The sequence below is a fragment of the Triturus cristatus genome, chromosome 2_1, assembly GCF_964204655.1.
Source record: "Triturus cristatus chromosome 2_1, aTriCri1.1, whole genome shotgun sequence".
Classification (NCBI taxonomy): Eukaryota; Metazoa; Chordata; class Amphibia; order Caudata; family Salamandridae; genus Triturus; species Triturus cristatus.
The window spans coordinates 1,150,012,872-1,150,037,168 of NC_140581.1; positions in this window are offsets into that span (position 1 = coordinate 1,150,012,872).

Genomic DNA, 24,297 nt, shown 5'->3' on the forward strand with positions numbered 1-24,297 from the left:
AGCTCCACCAGTATCGGTGTTTGTGCCATTTTCGGTCATTGTTTAATGAAAGTTTCAGAGCAAGTTTCAAGGGAACAAAGATAAGGTACACAATATTTTAGAACAGTGTATCCTTCAACGTTGAACAAACCAAACAGCTAATACGTAGGATTTTTGTCCTACTCAGCTATGGCAGATATTATCCCTACCCACTCCGGACGTCTTATGGAGTATTTATGAGTAGGGGTCTCTGAGAAAAGCACGACGAAGTTACTTCAGTATGTAGCGTTAAATTAGTACCTTGCCAAACCGTTGGGCGCCATGTAGTGTCGTTCCTATATCCCGATATGCTCTGCGCATTGGAATAATATACACTATAGTTTTGACATAGGACTGAGGTCAGTATGTCTCTATCAAGTACATTAAACTTAATTACTTGTGTGTGCCAGCTAACTCAGAGTTACAACAAACAAATGATGGACGGAATGCTGACAATGCATACATTCTCCCCCAGTCAAGAGATCTGGGTTAAATCCATTGTTCTTTTGCCCACTACACCACCCCAGTTTAGACATGGCCATATGCAAATCAGTCTTGACCCTGTGCCTCATGGGAACAGTCCAGCCCGAACTGCCAAGCCATGTCTTCCCTGGACCGGAATCAAGCATCCTAGGACCGGAATCTGGCTATCAGCCGTCATCAGCCAGGATAGCTTGACTCCAGTGGCGTAGTGAGCACGGGTCCCACGTCTGGGAATACCCATCCCACTTAGGGCGAAAAGCGTTAGAACAAACAAATGATGGACGGAATGCTGACAATGCATACATTCTCCCCCAGTCAAGAGATCTGGGTTAAATCCATCGTTCTTTTGCCCACTACACCACCCCAGTTTAGACATGGCCATATGCAAATCAGTCTTGACCCTGTGCCTCATGGGAACAGTCCAGCCCGAACTGCCAAGCCATGTCTTCCCTGGACCGGAATCAAGCATCCTAGGACCGGTTTCTGGCTATCAGCCGTCATCAGCCAGGATAGCTTGACTCCAGTGGCGTAGTGAGCACGGGTCCCACGTCTGGGAATACCCATCCCACTTAGGGCGAAACGCATTACAACAAACAAATGATGGACGGAATGCTGACAATGCATACATTCTCCCCCAGTCAAGAGATCTGGGTTAAATCCATCGTTCTTTTGCCCACTACACCACCCCAGTTTTGACATGGCCATATGCAAATCAGTCTTGACCCTGTGCCTCTTGGGAACAGTCCAGCCCGAACTGCCAAGCCATGTCTTCCCTGGACCGGAATCAAGCATCCTAGGACCGGTTTCTGGCTATCAGCCGTCATCAGCCAGGATAGCTTGACTCCAGTGGCGTAGTGAGCACGGGTCCCACGTCTGGGAATACCCATCCCACTTAGGGCGAAAAGCGTTACAACAAACAAATGATGGACGGAATGCTGACAATGCATACATTCTCCCCCAGTCAAGAGATCTGGGTTAAATCCATCGTTCTTTTGCCCACTACACCACCCCAGTTTAGACATGGCCATATGCAAATCAATCTTGACCCTGTGCCTCATGGGAACAGTTCAGCCCGAACTGCCAAGCCATGTCTTCCCTGGACCGGAATCAAGCATCCTAGGACCGGTTGCTGGCTATCAGCCGTCATCAGCCAGGATAGCTTGAATCCAGTGGCGTAGTGAGCACGGGTCCCACGTCTGGGAATACCCATCCCACTTAGGGCGAAAAGCGTTACAACAAACAAATGATGGACGGAATGCTGACAATGCATACATTCTCCCCCAGTCAAGAGATCTGGGTTAAATCCATCGTTCTTTTGCCCACTACACCACCCCAGTTTAGACATGGCCATATGCAAATCAGTCTTGACCCTGTGCCTCATGGGAACAGTCCAGCCCGAACTGCCAAGCCATGTCTTCCCTGGACCGGAATCAAGCATCCTAGGACCGGTTTCTGGCTATCAGCCGTCATCAGCCAGGATAGCTTGACTCAAGTGGCGTAGTGAGCCGGGTCCCACGTCTGGGAATACCCATCCCACTTAGGGCGAAAAGCGTTACAACAAACAAATGATGAACGGAATGCTGACAATGCATACATTCTCCCCCTGTCAAGAGATCTGGGTTAAATCCATCATTCTTTTGCCCACTACACCACCCCAGTTTAGACATGGCCATATGCAAATCAGTCTTGACCCTGTGCCTCATGGGAACAGTCCAGCCCGAACTGGCAAGCCATGTCTTCCCTGGACCGGAATCAAGCATCCTAGGACCGGTTTCTGGCTATCAGCCGTCATTAGCCAGGATAGCTTGACTCCAGCGGCGTAGTGAGCACGGGTCCCACGTCTGGGAATACCCATCCCACTTAGGGCGAAAAGCGTTACAACAAACAAATGATGGACGGAATGCTGACAATGCATACATTCTCCCCCAGTCAAGAGATCTGGGTTAAATCCATCGTTCTTTTGCCCACTACACCACCCCAGTTTAGACATGGCCATATGCAAATCAGTCTTGACCCTGTGCCTCATGGGAACAGTCCAGCCCGAACTGCCAAGCCATGTCTTCCCTGGACCGGAATCAAGCATCCTAGGACCGGTTTCTGGCTATCAGCCGTCATCAGCCAGGATAGCTTGACTCCAGTGGCGTAGTGAGCACGGGTCCCACGTCTGGGAATACCCATCCCACTTAGGGCGAAAAGCGTTACAACAAACAAATGATGGACGGAATGCTGACAATGCATACATTCTCCCCCAGTCAAGGGATATGGGTTAAATCCATCGTTCTTTTGCCCACTACACCACCCCAGTCTGCATTGTCAGCATTCCTTCCATCATTTGTTTGTTGTAACGCTTTTCGCCCTAAGTGGGATGGGTATTCCCAGACGTGGGACCCGTGCTCACTACGCCACTGGAGTCAAGCTATCCTGGCTGATGACGGCTGATAGCCAGAAACCGGTCCTAGGATGCTTGATTCCGGTCCAGGGAAGACATGGCTTGGCAGTTCGGGCTGGACTGTTCCCATGAGGCACAGGGTCAAGACTGATTTGCATATGGCCATGTCTGAACTGGGGTGGCGTAGTGGGCAAAAGAACAATGGATTTAACCCAGATCTCTTAACTGGGGGAGAATGTCTGCATTGTCAGCATTCCGTCCATCATTTGTTTGTTGTAACGCTTTTCGCCCTAAGTGGGATGGGTATTCCCAGACGTGGGACCCGTGCTCACTACACCACTGGAGTCAAGCTATCCTGGCTGATGACGGCTGATAGCCAGAAACCGGTCCTAGGATGCTTGATTCCGGTCCAGGGAAGACATGGCTTGGCAGTTCGGGCTGGACTGTTCCCATGAGGCACAGGGTCAAGACTGATTTGCATATGGCCATGTCTGAACTGGGGTGGCGTAGTGGGCAAAAGAACGATGGATTTAACCCAGATCTCTTGACTGGGGGAGAATGTCTGCATTGTCAGCATTCCGTCCATCATTTGTTTGTTGTAATGCTTTTCGCCCTAAGTGGGATGGGTATTCCCAGACGTGGGACCCGTGCTCACTACGCCACTGGAGTCAAGCTATCCTGCCTGATGACGGCTGATAGCCAGAAACCGGTCCTAGGAAGCTTGATTCCGGTCCAGGGAAGACATGGCTTGGCAGTTCGGGCTGGACTGTTCCCATGAGGCACAGGGTCAAGACTGATTTGCATATGGCCATGTCTGAACTGGGGTGGCGTAGTGGGCAAAAGAACGATGGATTTAACCCAGATCTCTTGACTGGGGGAGAATGTCTGCATTGTCAGCATTCCGTCCATCATTTGTTTGTTGTAACGCTTTTCGCCCTAAGTGGGATGGGTATTCCCAGACGTGGGACCCGTGCTCACTACACCACTGGAGTCAAGCTATCCTGGCTGATGACGGCTGATAGCCAGAAACCGGTCCTAGGATGCTTGATTCCGGTCCAGGGAAGACATGGCTTGGTAGTTCGGGCTGGACTGTTCCCATGAGGCACAGGGTCAAGACTGATTTGCATATGGCCATGTCTGAACTGAGGTGGCATAGTGGGCAAAAGAACGATGGATTTAACCCAGATCTCTTGACTGGGGGAGAATGTCTGCATTGTCAGCATTCCGTCCATCATTTGTTTGTTGTAACGCTTTTCGCCCTAAGTGGGATGGGTATTCCCAGACGTGGGACCCGTGCTCACTACGCCACTTGAGTCAAGCTATCCTGGCTGATGACGGCTGATAGCCAGAAACCGGTCCTAGGATGCTTGATTCCGGTCCAGGGAAGACATGGCTTGGCAGTTCGGGCTGGACTGTTCCCATGAGGCACAGGGTCAAGACTGATTTGCATATGGCAAAATGTCTGAACTGGGGTGGCGTAGTGGGCAAAAGAACGATGGATTTAACCCAGATCTCTTGACTGGGGGAGAATGTCTGCATTGTCAGCATTCCGTCCATCATTTGTTTGTTATAAAGCTAACTCAGAGGTCACTAGAAACTTCTCAAATATACAAGAAGGGATTAGTTTCTGACAACCGCATAAACATGACAACTTTGTTTCCCTTAGAGTCGGAACAATCTCAGAACCGTGGAAACAAAAGATAACAGTTTCACTCAGCCAATCGTGCATGCTTCGTTTTTACAGAGTTGCACAGAAATAGAGAGACGGGCGTTTCAATAAAAAGGGGTTTATTGAACTGTCTTATTTCTCATGCAAGAGATATGAACTGCTACAATCGTAAGACAGGATGCGAAGTACAATACGTACAGAGTTAGCAGTAAGATAAAATAATACTGCAAAAGCATGGTTTGTAGCTATGACATATATTCATAAAATACATACAAAAATAACACAGGCTAAAATGTGAATGCTCATCTGATGCTTTTAAATAGTTCTACCCCAGTGTACCTAACCTAAGTGTAGTACGAGGTAAGAAGTAGGTGCTGTTTTCTAAAGTATATAGCTAGCTATAGTTTTAGTTTTGCCAAGAGTTGCCAAACGTTTCTCTAAGTTCTAGTCTGTTCCATACCTTAGAATGTGTGAGGTTGGAATCTCTTTCCGGGACTCAATATCTAACACCCTGCAAGGGTAGTCAGAAACACTGGAGCTGGATTCTCTGCGAGGAGGATGACAGCAGCTGGTTAGTGCATCAGGCTGGAACTCGATCTCCCTCCGAACTTGCTGTGGCGAACCGCAAGTAGGCAGTCGAACTGGACCGTACCGGAACCGTGGTTTGCCAGGGCAAGTGCAGGTATATTTATACCTTGAAGGTGTTTAGGAATGCCTGTATTGACGTAAAAGTCGGGCATCGGAACGTCATGAATGAACCCCTAAGGAATAGATGTTCATGCATATTAAATGAGTTCTTAGAGAAAACAATATCCAAGCAAGGGAAATTCCTAAAGGCTTAAGAGTCTGGTTTTCAAAGAACTCGTTGTGATGTGGATTGACGGATGTAGGAGACCATGCATGTATTTGGTTAGCATGGGCAATGCCTAAATAAGGGCAATATGAATTGTACCTATATAAGGGCATAAATCGGGAAACCTATATACGGAATCTAAATCTACACACAGCAGCTCAAGGGAGCCTGGGTGCTTCTAGGCTGCTTCCTGTTTCTGCCGATGGGAGGAGGAGAGACGAGACCAGGAGGAGTGGTAAGGAGAACTCCGCAAGCAGGTAAGTTAAATTAATTTTCTATTTACCCTCATTATCCCCCCCAGCCCCCCCCCAATGGTGCCAGCCGCCGCTGATGGGGGTTACTGAATTATATTGGAGTACCATCTCTTACAGGCCGAGAACATTGGTGGAGGGTTTCCTGCTCAGGCAACCTGCCACCAGGTAATAGGAAAGCACGGCCGTGCATCGCAGACAATGTCGTATCTGCATCATTAATGAAAATGCAGTCTGTCTTCTCTCTTCATCACTTAGTTCTGCTCTGTCATTCACCTGCCATTTATTTGTAGACCTTTGGGAAATTGGATGTTTCAGGCCTTTTCGTCCAAGTTTCATTGTATAAACCTGAAATTAATTATTGGCATTGCAGTCTGTTGAAACATTGCCTGCGCGCGGAAGGGGGAAGGCTTGGCGCCTTAACAGTCATCATCCGGACAGCGGTTTTGGCACCCCGCCTTCTGTGCGGAATGCTTTCACAACATCAGCCTCTTGTAATCGTAAATTGGCCGTCGGCCTACACAAAGTTTATTGATTCCGCGTCCTGGCGCACGATGGGCCCAGCCCCCAGTGAGTCTGAAAATGTGCTTCTGAGGTACAACGACCAGCGGCCTTCCCTGACTTGAAGAGCTAATCATTAACCCTTATCCTTGCCACCTTAGACATTTTTCAGTGTCTCACAGAGGTCAGCCTGTGTTGCATAATAAGCCTACCTAACTCCTCGTTCCAGAATGGGAGCAATTCAGGGCTTCAAATAATTCCCTCCTTTACCCCTATATTTATTCGAGAGACTCATCCAGTCTGCAGAGAGAAAGGCAGAACTTCTTTTGCAAAAAGTCAACCAATTATTCCATTGCTTATTGATGTCGAAAAAGAACAATGCGTCACTTTTGCAACTACCGATCATCTCCCAGCTTTCGTACTGCGCTCACAAACTCTTCCAACCACATTTGGCAGAGTCGAACATAATCCCTCAGCAATACACAGCACAGTGGGCGGGTTCATCCATGCATGCAGTCAAGACAGTTCAGCCTGCCACACACCTGAGCTCTGGTGTCATTTGCTGGTCATTGCATTGCATTATATCGCTACTTTTATATAATAATAATGGCACTTATAGAGCGCATGGCTACTTCTAACGAAGTGTCCCAGCGCTAGGATGCTGATAGCGAAAGAAGTGTTTACTCACAGACGGAGAAGTTTACGCGAGTCTAAAAAGCCTCATATAGGGCGGCGCTGAAGCACGTGTATCATGTTACATAATGTAGGGTGTGTGGCTCGAAGGGTGTTGTCTTTGATCTTCTGTGGGAAATGTTTCCATGCAGTGCTTAATTTGTAAAAACAGAAATGTGCCAGAGCCCTCATCATAAGGTCACTGCAGCGTGCACCACCCATTGGTTCTGCAAACGCAGCCTAATGATAGTACCAGCACAACTACTAACCATCACACTGATACAAGAGTGGCATTTCAGACTATTCGAGGCCCTCACAGCTGTAAGAATGGCATGGGCTGCGAGTATTAGTCATTTGTAATGTATATTGAATTAATAAACAACTGTTTTTATTATGTCTAAATTAGACAGAAAAGCCACGTGGCAGACTATCACAAGTGCCAGTGTTGACGATTAAGTGTTGGTGCTGTGTGCCCGAAACCACTGCTCAAAGGAAGAACTGTTTCCATATAGTGCGTGAGGACCACGAGGTACGTGATTGTGTTATGGAATACAGCGCTCAGCAGTGTGATGGATGTAGAGTGTGAGAGACAGGTGGATAGTTATGGCTTTCAGTGAGCTGGGAGGTTTGAGCAGCTCTGCAGGACCCTTAATGCTATTTCTAATGTTCCCAGTCAACTAAGCTGGTGGCCACACTGGTTGTCCCTTCTGAGATTTTAGTGTAAACTTAATGGTTCTGAACAGTTATAGGTCGGAGGGAGAAAGGTTTATAAAATCTGCTGAGAGGGACTCTATTGCTATCCTACCATATCTGATTGTCATCAAAAGAGGTCAAAGTTACAGTTAGGTGGGAATTGCAGTGGCGGATTAAATTAATGTCCTCCCTGGACCAGTAGAATGCAGCAGACCTCACTTATTGCATTTCTGTTCAGATGATGATAGGTGGTTTATTACTGTCGATTTGGAGAGTATGGGATAATGGATGTTACGTTATGTTAAAAATGTTTATAAAGCACTTGTTTGGGCGTCATGGCACTAGCTGAGTGAAACAATTGTATACAGTTATCCAGTAGAGAAGAGCCACGTCTTTAAGGCCTTTCTAAATGCCAAGAGATTGGGAAGAGACTTGATATATCAGGGGAGATCATACCAAGCCTTGGCTGCTCCAAGAACAAAACCTCTACCTCCCCAGCTGGCATATCTGAACCTGGGGATAGTGAGTTATTTTGCAGATGAAGAACGTAGAGACCTAGCCGGTACATACCAGATAATACTCTTCCTCTGGAAGTCAGGGCCTCTCCTGTGCAGTGCCTTGAAAACTGTGCACAGGGCCTTGAATGTAACACTCTGTCTCACCGGGAGCCAATGAAGTTTAGAAATGAATTATGAACCAAATGGTATTTGGGAATTCTATACAAAAGCTGGGCAGCAGCATTTTCTAATGTTTGAAATTTGTTTAAGACCTGCTGATGGGTATTGAGATAGAGACCGTTATAGTAATCAATCTTTGAGATTACAAAAAAAGTTCCATAATTTTCCGAAGATATCCTGGTAAAAAGGGAAGAATGTTTCTGATCATTTTTAGGACAAATAAAGCTGTAGAAGACACAGCATTGGCTTCATTGATGTTGGAGAGTTTATTATTGACCAGGACTCCTTGGTTCCTAAGACAGTTAACTGGAGTAGGAGGAGGGCCCAGGTCAGGAGGCCACCAGTTGGAAGTCCAAAAGGACGGCGGGGTGCCGAGCAACAATACCTCGGTTTTAGATTAACTCAATTTGAGGCAATTACTGGCCATCCATTGTCCAGCTGCTTTCATGGAGTCGCAATAACGCTGCACTACTCCCATATCCTCTGTTGATAGGGACACAACAATTTGTGTGTAGTCTGCATATGTGGTCAATGCAAAGCCGAATGATTGAATGAGTGCAGCAAGGGGAGTGGCGTAAATATTGAATAGGAGAGGACTAATAGAGGATCCTTGGTGAAACCATATACTTACCTGAAATGATTCTCAGTGAATATGATATCACATTCTAATCCTCTTGCTTTAAAAATCAATTTTGGTCCCTTAATTTCTCTTAGCACATGCATTAAGGTCTCGCACATGTCCTGGCTCTGCATTCTTTTCCACCTCCTTCCATATAGCAGTGCCCTAGGCTTCGCAACACTGTTCAGCCCAGCACATGTCGGCAATAACCTGAAGGATGAGATATCCTTATATTGTAATGGCTCGTTGAATTTGTGCTGCCGCCTAAATTTGAATTTGCCAGATGTCTGCTCTATCCCATTCCTTATCCTTCTATATCCATTACTGTACATGTTCTTTCTTCCTGTGCTAGGATGTAGAAAGGGAGTGAGGGTCAATCCTGATGTGCCACGAGGCACTGTCCCCAGGGAGGGGAAATACATTGAGCTTACATATGTTCAAATGCAGTATGGACAGTGATGGCCATGCATTGGTGTGACTTTACTTAACAAAATGCCATCCATCAATAAACTTGCTACTTACCTTGTGTTTGATTAATGTTGTTGGGCCTGAACATGCAGGCATTGTGTGTGCTGGTTGGGTAGTTTTCTACTATGATATACATTATCAGGGCATTTAATGAGTGCTGGTGCTTTTTAGTTTTATAAATGTGCTTTCTGGCAGGAGGGAATCATATATGTGCGATCTTTTACTCCATTAAGATTGAATTAGTGTGCCATGTTATAGAAGCATTCCTTCATACATTTTAGAAATATGTGCTTTTATCAGAGCATCGCCGTAGGCGTCAGTGGTGGGTACACGTTACTGGATTCTGTTATTCTACCTGGCACTGCAAACTATAGATTAATAGAACCTAGAGTCTAGTAAAGGCAGCGCTTTGGTTGCACATGTGGTGGGGGTGTGTGATCTCTATGTGTGCAATTGGCAAACTATTTATGTTTTAATAGCAAGCCACTTAAGCATTTCTCACTTTAAAAGAGATTTGTGCATTATGAACGTCTTTATAGTCGCTAATGGCTTAGGGCACTGATGTAGCAAGTGGTTTTAGAATTGCAAAGGTCAAATTTGAGCCTTTGTGACCTCAAAATGGCATTTTTAGATGTACGAAGCCCATACTGCAATTCAGTAACATATCTGAAACCCAATTTGGGTTTTAGAATAAATACACAATCGGGATTTGGACATGGTATGTGAAGGGCGTTCCTTTCAAATACAGATTTATTAACTTATGTATTAATGTTTTGCGACGAAAACATTAATTCTTTACTACCAAATCAAAAGTGGTGATAAGCACTCACAGACGGGAAGGGGTACCCTTTGTGAATGTCAACAAAAACATTTTTTGTGAGCAGGCAGTGGTTCTTGGGACCACTGACTACTCGTAAAAAAATATTTGGAAAGGTATGCATTTTCATTAGGTTTCACCTGCACAGCGCTTGTGCTATGCTTGTGAAATCTCTTGTATTTAATATATCTTAAAATGTGGCTCTTATCAGTTCCCAAAGCTGAATTACTGTATTCATTCGCTTTTGTGTGAAACTTTGTTTTTGTTAACTTCCCCTGGCTGCACGCATTTACGATTCTTCTACTAAAGCTGGTCACACTGTTTAAGCCCCATTCACTGTCAGGATAATATCTCTTCCAACGGAAGAGGCAGCAGCTTCTAACAGTGTGCTAGAATGCTTGCTTTTTATTACTTAGTTGTGTAAAGCAGATGGTTTAGCCTTAGAACGTTTGTGACATTTTCTGTTCATCCCTCAGTACCTTTCTTCGTACTTTGTAGACATTATTGGATTGATTTTTTCAACTTAATCTATTTGTCATTATGATCAAATTCTAAATGTTGTAATAACATTGCACGTTAACAATAAAGTTAATATACAAGAGATACCCTATATTTTACTACTAAGCAGGCAGCCACAAGTGCCATTACCTTGCAGACAACAGGGCCATGTTTTGAATGGTGCAGCAGGTGCAGTAGCACTCGGCCCAAAAGTTGTCAGAACTCCTCTATACACATAATTTTGCTATATTTGACTACTAAACAGCCATATTTGCAGTTACCTTGCAGTTAAAAGGGACTTGATTTAAATGATGCAGCAGGTGAAGTGCACCTGGGCCGAAAGCTCTAGGGACCCCACTAAACCCAGAGTATTGCAAACATTTTAAGCTAAACAGGTAGTCACAAGTGAAGTTACCTTTCAGACAACAGGGTCATGATTTTATCAGTGCAGCAGGGGCAGTGACAATAGGCCCAAAAGTTCTAGGCATCCCAATAAACACCTAAAATAGCTATATTTTACTACTAAAGAGGCAGTCACAAGTGCAGTTACCTTTCAGTCAACATGGCCATGATTTGAATGGTGCAGCAAGTATTTTGGCACCGGGCCTAAAAGTTGTAAGAACTCCTCTAAACACCTAATATTGCTATATTTTACTACCATTCAGGCAGTCACAATTGCAGTTACCTTGCAGAGTGGCACCAGGGGCCAAAAGTTGTCAGAACTTATCTAAACACCAAGTAATGCTATATTTAACTACTAAATAAGCAGTCACAAGTGTAGTTTACCTTGCAGGCACTAAGGTCCTGATTTCAATGGTGCAGCAAATGCATTGACACTGGGGTCCGAAGCTCTAGGAACCCTTCTAAACATGAAATTTTGCAATATTTTACTACTAAACAGGAGGTCACAAGTGCCTTACAGGCAATAGGGTCATGATTTGATTTGCAGTGGCAACAGGGCCAAAAGTTATCATAGCTCCTCTAAACACCAAATATTGCTATATTTGACTACTAAACAGGCAGTCACAAATGTAGGTATCTTGCAGGCACTAGGAGCATGATTTGAATGGTGCAGCAGGTGCAGTGGCACCGGGCCCAAAAGTTGTCAGAACACCTTCAAACACATAATATTGCCATTACATCAATTCATTCTATTTTTCCCTCTTTTGCTTCATTTTTTCAAACTTTTGCTATTACTTATCGCACTATACCACTAGTAACAGCACAATATATTGCCTTTTTGTACATAAACAAGTCATAACACTTTAACAGACTTTCTGTAACTTATATTGTACCACTACTCAGCAAGCTACAACTTACAACCAACAAATTGCTCATTATTAATCAAATATGCGAAACCAAATGCATTTACCAATGCTTGTTTGTAAATGCAGCCCTTTATGCCTTTAGAAAAAAGGGCTGCAATTAAAAAATAAAGATTGCTTTATTCAAAAGCAATCACCGACATCGTGGTCTGCTGACCCCAGTAGGCCACCATGCCTGTTACTTTAATCAATGGGAGAGCCTACCTCATGTATGAGGTAGGGCGCATTGCGACCCTCCACGAAGCGGTATTTTGTGAATCAACCTATTAATACATAGGTTGGTTCATCGAATATCAATACATTCGACAAATGTCTGTGTGCAAATTTGACCCAGTTCTTCCGAATGTATTTTAGTAGATTCCTATCAAGAAATTACAAATTGCACTTCTTTATTTGATGCAATTTATGATTTCTTAATGGGAATCTTAATGCATCAGGCGCCTAGTGACCAATTCTGTGTTCAGTATGCTGTCTCACTTAAGGATCCACCTGTAGTGCTATCCAATTGCAGATTACAGATTCTTATCGACAACTGCGTTTGATGGGGTCCAGTGGCGGCTCCTCTGCTAAGGTGGAGGAGCGTTGCCCCACAGTTTTTTCAGCAGTATAAGAAAGAAAGAAAAAGATAACCCAGTTATTATCATTTTCTTTTTTTCTTTTTGCGAGGCAGCGTTGCGAGGCGGGGCGGGTGGTCTGACAGAGCAGCAGAGAAGTGGTTTGCTACCACTCCCAACTGCGCATTGATTGTTTGGCGGCACTCTCGGGCCGACCATAAAAGTCATGCTCACTTTTCCCAGGCCCCCATGCCCCGTCTGAGCACCAAGCCACGGCGCACAGACCAATCACAACACTTTATTGCAGCGTTGTGATTGGCTCTGTAGTGTAGTTCCTATATCTCTGATAGGCTCTGCGCATTGGAATAATATTCACTATAGTTTTGACATAGGACTGAGGTCAGTATGTCTCTATCGAGTACATTAAACCTAATTACTTGTGTGTGCCAGCTAACTCAGAGGTCACTAGAAACTTCTCGAATATACAAGAAGGGATTAGTTTCTGACAACCGCATAAACATGACAACTTTGTTTCCCTTAGACTCAGCACAATCTCAGAACCGTGGAAACAAAAGATAACAGTTTCACTCAGTCAATCGTGCATGCTTCGTTTCTACAGAGTTGCACAGAAATAGAGAGACGGGCGTTTCAATAAAAAGGGGTTTATTGAACAGTCTTATTTCTCATGCAAGAGATATGAACTGCTGCAATCGTAAGACAGGATTCGAAGTACAATACGTACAGAGTTAGCAGTAAGATAAAATAATACTGCAATAGCATGGTTTGTAGCTATGACATATATTCATAAAATACATACATAAATAACACAGGCTAAAATGTGAATACTCATCTGATGCTTCTAAATAGTTCTACCCCAGTGTACCTAACCTAAGTGTAGTATGAGGTAAGAAGTAGGTGCTGTTTTCTAAAGTATAGCTAGCTATAGTTTTAGTTTTGCCAAGAGTTGCCAAAAGTTTCTCTAAGTTCTAGTCTGCTCCATACCTTAGAATGTGTGAGGTTGGAATCTCTTTCCGGGACTCGATATCTAACACCCCGTAAGGGGAGTCAGAAACACTGGAGCTGGATTCTCTGCGAGGAGGATGACAGGGTCTGGTCAGTGCATCAGGCGGGAACTCGATCTCCTTCCGAACTTGCTGTTGCGAACCGCAAGTAGGCAGTCGAACTGGACCGTACCGGAACCGTGGTTTGCCAGGGCAAGTGCAGGTATATTTATACCTTGAAGGTGTTTAGGAATGCCTGTATTGATGTAAACGTCAGGCATCGGAACATCATGAATGAACCCCTAAGGAATAGATGTTCATGCATACTAAATGAGTTCTTGGAGAAATCAATATCCAAGCAAGGGAAATTCCTAAAGGCTTAAGAGTCTGGTTTTCCAAGAACTCGTTGTGACGTGGATTGACGGATGTAGGAGACCATGCCTGTATTTGGTTAGCATGGACAATGCCTAAATAAGGGCTGGATTTTCTATGCCTAAATAAGGGCAATATGAATTGTACCTAGATAACGGCATAAATCGGGAAACCTATATACGGAATCTAAATCTACACACAACAGCCACTCCAGTTTCGTATGAACGACATTAATAAATCTCAAACATACTAAACATATCTAAAAAGAGAGTATCGCATGATTAGCTAAATCATGCTAAATCAGATCTAAAACCATATGTCCTAAAAATGCATTACAAAACCATTGCTTTGCATAAGGTGCTGTACATATTAAAAGTAATATTTGATTCTAAGCATATGTTTGCATTGGAAATGCTAAAAATAATGAACCAGAAATATATACACATGATGAAATGGCTCGTTTAGTACAGAAAAAAAGCCGAAACCATTTCATTATCAGGTTTAACACAAATCAATTGTTGATGTGACAAGGTGGCATAATGTCCCTGGAAGATTTTCAGAGAAATCTATTCTCTATGAATAGTTCTACTATAAGCAGATGACTGTGCCAAAAAATGAAAAAAATACAAATTTGGAAGAAAAAAAACTTGATCATAGGAAAAAGTTCCAAAGTTAGTCCCTAGTCTGAAAAGAATGAAGGCCAAACTCAGAGTCTCATCGGAACACTGTGTGCCGGAATCAAAAGTCAGTGTGTGGGCCTGGAGAAAACATGAAAACTTCTAATCCTGTAGACAAAAAGTCGTCTACCGTTGTAGGTGAAAGTTGGAATACCTCGTTTAGAAGATTAACTGCACATAGATGTGCACTATCGCCTTCAGCATTGGTTGCATCAGCATTGTTCGAATCGGATGTTACCTGTGTGCCTGATGTTTCTTCTTGTACCTCAGCAGTAGTAATTTGCATCTATGAGATCTCAATGAATGCCGTCATCAGGATTGGTAGCCGCTTTGGAAAACACAGAGCATGGGCCGTTACCGGGTCCAGCAGAGTATCGATATCCATAGGCATGACTGATGGGAGTGTTAGACAAATGTCTAGCACGCATTCTTCACCTTAGAGCAGGCAGCGTAGAACAGGTAAGATGCAATGTTGCCAGATTGGTCTAAATGACAGAAACCATGTGGTGTTTAATTCTCGTAGACGAGGTAAACCCAAAATTTGGACAATGCGCTCACGACACTTCATCTCCAATAGAGCTCTCTCTATGGTGCCTGGAGTGACGCTGGTTATTTGGCTTGCCATATCGTAGCAGTAGGAGCAAAAATAGGATCCCTGCAACGAGTGCTAAATGGAGCGGCAGTCCGCCAAACGCAGAGTGCACGAAGTATGGAAATATGATGAGGACTGCTTGAAAAGGTGCTAACAGTCCTGCTAACAGTCCTGCACATACGTTCTTAAATACATGTATAATACCGCTCGTATCAGACATATTTAGGATACGGCCTAACATTCCTGAGAAATGTCCAGGGCAGTTTGTATACACAAGGGTATGTATCTCGGCAAAAGTCCTTGCGACTTGGAGATCATAGGTTTTCGTAAAAGAATGGCTTTCATTCTGCTTAGAGTATCAATTTGTATAGAAGAGATGTTCAGTGAAGGCCATAAAGTCGACTCCCTCACTGTGTCTATTTATGGAAACAAGACTTGCATACAGCAAGCGACCCTGGATGTTACCGTAACTAGATATGGAATACCAGGCAACATGCCACAGCAGCTGTGATCGCTCAACATAATGTAACTCCCATTAGAAAGTTGGCCAAAAATTGGATTAATCACTGCAGCCGGTGAACCTTGCAGGTGACAGGATAAGTTTGTAGTGGAACCATCAGAGACCCCATGTCTGGATCTGATCTGTTTTGATGCAAAATTTTATGGACGTTGACCTCCCTCCGTGTAGTGCTATTACTTGCAGGTATAGGTATGGTCGGTGTGTTCATGTCTTTGATCTTGGCTAATCCAAGGCAAGACGTTTGTTGGAAAGTGTCATTCAAAAACATAATTTGCTCAGGGATGATACAGGCTCTAAACAAAGCTTCTACCCCCTGCACTTGCCAATCTTTTGTACCCCAGACAGATTTTGTCTCAATGTTGTATTTCCAAAAGTTAAAACCCTGTCTAGACAGTTGGGTAATAAAGGCTGCAGAATAAATCTGTTTTGTATTGGTTAACATATTTTTCGTTCCTGTCTTGTTCACATTTTTAAAGTAAAACGTTTCTGGATTAGACAAATCAAAGCCTGAAAAATATGGAAATTTCATTGCAAAAGTTTTCGAGCTACCCTTTGGAGATGTAGGACAATGTTCTCATTGGTTATACATAAATACATTTCTAGGTGTTTCAGATTTATGCAAGAAATAATGACCATAGTGCTTATAACAATACTTTTGTCCATAGTCTTATGAACCCTCTAAATATTCATGATTTGTGAATACTGCAGAAATTTCTAGATCAGACATCATGTTATTAACAGTCTCGAAGTCCCAATCGTCAGAAGAGGTACTAGAGGTAATAAAGTCACTTAATGAAATCTTAAATAAATGTGGAATCTTCAAAAGCTCCGACAGGCCAAAAATGTCATATTCAGTTCTGTTATTCAACAAGGAGTTGAAGAGGGAAAATGTATTCCAGGCCACCCTCCACTCAATTTGTAATACAACAAGAAAGACCTGGCGACAAAAAAGGCACTTCTCTGAACAATATAATTACATGGGATTGCTAGTAGGGTAATGTATAAATCTATTACTCCTACATTAGTAGTTCTTATCATGAACTATCATTGAATCCCCAGTGCCATACAACTTAATACTTAATAATTCCCAAAAAGTGAGAAAACCAGACATATATTAGAGTCACTCAACCAGCACCAAAAAATTACTACAGTGCCAAAAATTTAATACGAAGAAAATGTGAGAAAAAATGAGAAAGTATCTCACGTGTGCAACACCAGAGGAGCTGCTGGCAGGTTCTCACCAGTTTGCTCACGATTTTATCATCGATATCTTTCTCATGAAAAAACTGTGTGTCGCCAGGTCTTTGTTGTTATATTCAGTTCTGTCCCAAACTATACCATCTGGTATAGGAACGGCAGTGATGTTTACTGCTGACAAGTCTCTTGCTTCACGATAGGATGATTTGTGTGGCTGGAGAAGTAAGTTCACTCTTTTAATTGCTGTGTCCATTTGAACATATCTTCCATTTATCAGCAAACCCACAGTTATTACCTGAGCTAACCAAAGTAGTAAGAAGAATATTCCCAAAACAATCCATAGTTCAATCCATGGTGAAACCAGATAAGTCTTTTTCAGGAGATGAAAAAAGTCTGTTGCTTGTTCTTTGAAAGTTCTTTGTGCTGGCGTCGTTTCAGGTTCGCTGTGATCCTCAGAAGACGTATCAAAGTTAATGAAATAGCCAAAGGCAGTTATGTCAATGCGTGGAATTGCATCAGGATCTGTTGAATTCGCTGGAACCAGTTGATCACTTGCTACTTTATTTTTAGACAGGTGTATCAGGATGAACTGTTATTTGGATTTCAAGAGGGACGAGTTCCATAGCTTTGTTGCTCAGTACTTCATATCTCACTGTACGATCTTCAAAGGTAATGAGTCTCTCAGTTTGAACCTCTTGGATTGTAGCTAGAGGAGTGCGTCTGGCGGAGTCCACTTGGCCTACTGCTTAGTATCGGCCACATAGTGTGGTTTGATCAGGGCGATGGACACAAATCTTTTCTCCTTTTTACCAGCAAGGGGCGGCAAAAGTACTGTTCTTGATCCGTGGATTGCTAGGACAGGTACTGGTTGTCTGTAAGAAGGCCCAAATTCCTTCTTGTCCACGATCTTTTCTCTGACTAGATCACCAAGCTTTGGGATCCAGACAGGCCTTGCTGGGATGGCTGGTTTTCCCCAGTGATGGTTGGCTTCAGGAGCATGTTGCTTTGTTTCGTTCTTAGTTAATTTAAGTCCTGTAAAACAGCCAAACGATCATTGACATCAAATTTCTTATTTTCCATCACTGTGCCTTGCATATCAAGGTCCGGTACCAACATTCTAGTTCCAAATAGAACTTCATATGGAGTGACACCCCCTGGAGAACTTCTTGGCAAGTTGTTAAGAACGCGCTGGACCCCATAAAGGTGTTTGACCCACCTATCACCTGAATCTAATACCCTAGCTGTTATAGACTGCTTTATATCCCGTTTTTTTCTTTCCACAACAGAATTTCCCTCAGGATGAAATGAAGAAGAATACCGCAATGCTACGCCCAAACTGGCCATGGCTTCTTTGTAAGCTCGAGAGTTAAACGCAGGACTCTGGTCAGAATGTAGTGTGCCAATTGCGTATGTGCCGATAAAGACTCGCAAATCTTTTATAACAGTTCGAGCGTCAGCCGAGCGCTGCGGCCACATCCATAGGAACCTCGATTTAGTGTTTGTGGGACTGCATTTGTCGAAGAGGACGCCTGCACGTAGATAGTCTAATGCTGTCTAATAATGGTGTCTGAACTGGGATGGCTATGTTGTAGTCAAGTATCTGGTGGCGTTCTGTACTGCGATCTCTAATGCAGTCAATGCAGTTATTGATGAAGATATGAATCAGTGTATTCATTCCTGGCCACAAGTACATCTCTTTCAATTTTAAAATTGTTTTAGAAATCCCCTGATGTGTCAGACCCTCTCCCAGATGTGCTTCATAAATCAAAGCTGCTCTTCGTTCCATGTTTGGTATTACCCTATCCCCCACTCCAGGGATTCGAGCAAACGGAACGCTGTTTGCATCAATTATATATCAATGGATATTTTTTAGGTAACGCTGCACCGCTGCCTTTGCTAGAAGCATTGACAGCCAGCATTATTTCACTGTCCATTTTCGTTTTTGAATGAGTTATTGCAGCTACGGAAGCCGTTTGCACAGCCCCTTTCGTGGCTTCATCAGCCAATGAATTCGCTTCAACGTGAACGCCATCACGTTGATGACTCAGCGTGTGTATCACGTGAGTTTTGTAGTTGTTGGACTTGGCCCTTCTGGCAGGTTCACCCCTGAACTTTTTTGATTTTTACTGGTGACTTGGTGTGGTGATTGTTTGGTTTCTGCGCACTTTCCCTGTGTCCCAGGGTAAAGTGCGTGCGTGCTCTGAGTGCATGTGGTGAGATAGGCCTGCCCTCCCATAGGAATGCATGGGGAATGTATGTGTCCCTAGTAGTTCCTGATGCGTGGGGTGTGCAGGCCCGAGTTTGGTATGTGCGGACTCGTGGGAGTGAATGCTGCGCGGTGATGTGTGCGGCGTGTATGTACATAGTGTGGAAGTGCCACTTCTAGAAGTGGGCACTTCTGTGTGCAGTGTGTCTGTCGCGTGATTGGCTGGTCATGTCATGTGACGGGCTAGGGATTCCCCAGTGTCAGGATGAGTCACCCAGTGGTGAATGGGGAGATCAGCAGCTAGATGGGTGGGAGGAGTCCACCTGGGTCCTGAATAGGACAGGGTTTTCCAAACACAATGCTGGCCCCGCCCCCTGTGGTGCGACTGACGACCCTAGCCCTTCCAGTGAATAGAGTGAGGGGCTGAGCACATCAAGGGTGCTCCCCAACCAGCTGCGACTGGTTTTCCCCCTCACCCTGAACCCAGAACAAAGGGTTGCCTGTATAAAAATGGGGCTGTGTCCCCACAGAAACTGTTCTCTGCCAGGATCTTACCTGAGGGGGGCTGCTGCTGCTGCTGGACCAGAGGACCGCCACTTGGATTACCTCCCTGCCTGGAGGCCCAGTGAGCTGGCTCTGGGTCCAGCCTTGCCCCCCTGCTCTTGAAGGACCTTATTGCTGGACTTTGGGCTTATTCTCCCTAGAGCGTCTGGGAGCTTTTATTGGCCTCTAGCGCTGAGAGCGCTCTACTTTTTATCCTTAGCGCTAGGAGCGCTTTAATTCTACAAACCGGTGCCCACCCGGCATTTGCCCCGTGTTTTGGCGATCCTGAAGTCCCCTGGCAGGTGCCCACCCTGCCAGGGACATTGTGGTGGTCGTTGGCGGGTGCCCACCCCGCTTATTTAATTATTTAGTTATCGGGTGCCCACCCCGTTTATTCACCTCAAGTAAGAGGGAGCCTACCCCTCGTTGTCCCCGCTTCACCGCCGCCGGCCCGAGCCACTAACGCGGCGAACCAGGAAGTCAGGCAGCCTCGGAAGGGACAGGGGCGTGGCCTAACACAGGAAGCGGACGGGAGCCTACCCCGTGCTTCCCCGAGAGAAGCGGAACGACGTAGAGATGACCGGGGCTCCCGTGAGCTGAGGAGAGCCCCGCAAGTGCACCAGCCGGCTAGCAGAAGCGGAGGGGGCCCGAGGCACATTGCCGGTGCCTGCCCCCACCGCTGAAGAAGACAAACTGCTGCCGGAGCCTCCCCACGCAGAGAAGAAGCTCCGCCGCCCCGCTGCGAGGGACCGAAGCAGAGAACCAGCAGGGAGTTACCTCGACGAAGCCCCGGTGAGTGAGGGGGGGGGGTCGCTCCCACGCTGGTGCCTGCTATCTTGCTGAGTCCCCCGAGCGGGACTCCAACGGTTGGGGCCATTGTTGTTTCAGAGTCCCGAGCGGGACTCCAACCTTCCGAGGGCATTTCTATGGTGCGTGGAGCCCACGAGGCTCCCACGCGCCGCAGTGTCTCTGAGCCCCCGCGAGGCTCCAACGAAGGGGCCCGCATTATTTTCTCGAGCACTGGTGTGCTCCAACGACCCGCATTGGTTTGCCCTGAGCCCCGAGAAGGCTCCAACGTTACGGGGCCATTCTTGTTCTAGAGCCCAGAGAGGCTCTCACGACAGGGGCCTAATGGTTCACGGAGCCCCGTGAGGCTCTTATGTGGTGCTTATGTGGTTCCAGAGCCTGTGAGGCTCCAACGTTTGGGCATAGTACTTCCAGAGCCTAGGTGGCTCACGTGCTGCATATTTTTGTTTTGAAAGGCACAGAGGTGCCCAGGCCCCAGTCCCTACAGCTGCCCAGCACTTCGTGGGCAGCTGCAACGTTTAGGTTGTGCCTTGTGCGCCGGGCTTGCGCAGCCTGCGCAGTCGCGCCCTGACATTCTTGTATATTGGGTATTTCTGCATCCTGAGAGGCCAGTTGGCCTGCGGACAGTTATCTTGTGTTGTGCCCTCCCCTAGGGCACTTGGAGATTTTCATACATGTACTTTTTGCGCCTGCGCAATGCCTTCATGATATTTTCTGTCCTGAATTGTGTTTACACCTCTAAATGTATTTTATGCATCCTGTGTTTATGTGCTTAGACCCCTACAGGTAGAGTGATACTTAGGTGGTTGTTTTCTCCTTAGTACAGGTGGTACTAGTGAGGTCCTAGTTCCCTGCGTGGTATTCCTAAAGGTGGTTAGGGTTGCGTAGGTGGTACGTTCTGATACCAGTAGTTACTGGTTGTGTGCTACATGTTCTATTTTTAGTGCTACAGTGATTGTGTGCTATGTTCTCAAATATTATTCCTACAAAGTGCTAATTCCTGACAGTGGTCCATGTGGCCCTGTCCCCTGTATATATAATCCCTTGTAAATTCTGCCCGTGCCTGTTGGCACATTGTAAAGTGTGTGTTTTTATCTAATGTGTTGTGTATAATACAAAGGTTATTTTTATATAATACCTTGTGTGGAGTTTCCTTTGTGGTGGGCCTTGGGTGTTGTTGCTGGGTGCGCGCGCAAACGCTTTACACATCGCCTCAGGGATAAGCCTGTCTGCTCGTGCCAAGCTACCAAGGGGGTGAGCAGGGGTTATCTTTGGCGTGTAACTTCCTTGCCCTGACTAGAGTGGTGGTTTCTGCCTGACTTTGGCGCAAGCCTTAGCCAGCCAGAAATCCCATTTCTAACATTGGTGATCAGCGGTGGGATTTGGACTTGCGTTTGCGCTGTACCGCAGCGGCAACTGGCCACACTACAAAACTCTGCATTTAGATAAATCACATGGTATAGGGATTATTGTTCTAAGTTTGTTTTTAATTGTCATTTCTTTGGAAATGTGTTTTTGTGCACTGTGAGTTAGGTGTCCCTAGCTCGGGAGGGTAGATCATCCCCCTAAGTGCATTGTGTTTTCTGGATTCACAAGAGGGTGGGATCCAGTGGTGGCAGCGTAATAGTGTCCTGTACATTTGTCCCCCGCCCTGCGCCCAGAGTTGGTACCTGTGTCACGTGGTGGTCAGGTTGAGGAATCAGGGGTGGTAGAAACTGCCTTACCAGTCCGAGGGGGGGTTGTGTGTGGATGAATGGTGTGTGGCACTAGGCAAGTGAGTGTGAGTTCTCTGGGTTAGAGAGCTTGCTGAATCTTTTTGTGAATTGTGTACTCCTGTTAAGCTCAGACCCCTAGGTTCCCTGTGTGATCTTTTCTCTAGAACGTCTGCCAGAATGGAGCCTGCTTTTGATCTCAGTGATCTAGTTTATTACAATATGCAGGAGTTGGAAAGGTTCTGTAGAGAGAGAAACATAGGGGTGAGCGAGTCGGACACTGTGTACGAATTGAGGAACTACATGATTGGATGGCAAGCAGATGAATGGAAACGTGAGCGCAGTGAGGAAGAAAGGGCCCGGGCCTCACACCTGGAGGGTGGTGGGTCTGTGGGGAGCCCTGAAGACTCAGAAGAAGATGACAGTACCTGGACGCCAGTAGAGAGTGAGGACCCCGTAGGTAGGGAGTCCCTTGCTGGGTCCAGCGTAGAAGATAGCGCCTCACCCCTTTCCCTGTCCCCTGAGCGCAGTGGTAGTTTTCTGGATTCCCCAGTGAGGGTGGAGTCCAGGGGGGGCAGCAATATAAAGTGCAGTATAGAGAGTCCCAGTCCCAGTTCCCCGAGTGTGGTACCTTGTTCCCGAGAGGAGGAATGTAGGTTGAAGTTCAGGGGCAGTAAGAAGCTGTCTCACCAGTCTTGGGAGGAGGCTGTGGAGGAATGTCATGATGCACTGGTGGACTGGTTGGTGTTTAACCCGGAGCAGGATTTGGATGGAGTACTAAATATGATTATCAAGGAGCAGATGCTCAGTAGTTGTTCTCCAGGGTTGCGCCAACACCTGTTGAGGTATAACTCTTTTTGTCCATTTGAACTTGCAGAGGAAGCAGACCGCTGGGAAAGGGCCAGAGGTTCTCTAGTGTCATTAGTGAGTGATTCCAACAATAGTGGGTCAGAGATCCTCCAGCCCAGCGTGGTGGAGGAGGCTCAGTGTAGCCCAGCTAGGTCCCAGGATAGCGAGGAGGGTGTAGGGGCTCACTGCCTGGCTCAGTGGAGCAGGAGTGAGGGGGTGACCGAGGGTCCCCAGACGCCCGAAACCCTGCCTCAGGACTTGGATGGTTTCATGAGGGAACACCAAGTTGGGGACCTAGGCTGTCCTGTTAGTCCACTTGAGGAAGATCTCTTAGTGAGTGGAGGACCTGGAGCACCTGTAACCAGGGCTCCTGTGGTTCTGGAGTCTGGCGGTACCGCTCCGGTAGGGAGGGTACAGGAGTCCAGCGTGAGTGATTGGGGGATGAGTTCCCCAGTGGAAGAGCCGGTGGGTCAGGGACTTCCCAGTTGGGCTAGGTTCCCGTGTAGTGACCAGGGTGACACCACTTCTGTTCTGGGGGATCTCCGCGCACTGTCAGGTGGACAGGGGACGGGAGATCAGCGCCAGACAGACAGTCGCTCGACATATGTGTCATTTGATAGCCTCAGGGGGATGGAGTGGAGATCCCCAGAAGTCCTGGAGTGCCAGGCAATTATTCCACCAAAGCTTCTAGGCCGGAGGTTGGAAGGCCAGGTTCGGGATCAGCCTGACCTGAAGGGTGGGACGTCTGTAATCAGCGTCCCGACCAGTTCTTCTTCCAGAGGTACCGCCCCAGTTGGTAGGGAGCAGGGTTCTGGAAGGGGGTGCAGAGGGTGGGAGAGCCCACCTCTGCCCCCGGTACAACCTGAGGGGTTAAACCCTGGGTTGGAATGGCGTTCTAGGTGTACCCCTCGCCAGAGGAGGAGGAACCCTAGGAGAAGAGGTAGGGGGAGGAGAGCCTTCCCTGAGACTCCTGGTCCGCCTGAGGGTGTAGACCCTAGGCTGGAGAACCAGTGGCAGTCTAGTCCTGTTTTTCAGAGAGGAAGAGTGGAGAATGGCCGCTATGTGCCAGGGGTTACTACCCCCCACTCTGTGGTTAGGCAAAGACCAGTGGCACCTGGGTGGCCTAGGGCCTGGTCTTGGCCGCGGACAGCTTGGGAGTACCAGTGGGGTAGCCCAGTTGGTCCAGACAGTAGTGTTAGAAAGAATTCCATGGGTTCACCGTGGCGTAGAACCGGAGGGTGTCCCTGCAGTTGCGGGCCCGCGTCCGTGTTCTATCGCCCCAAGCAGGGAAGTCCATCACGGTGGTGATTGGGCTGCCCTGCGTTTTGGCTGGA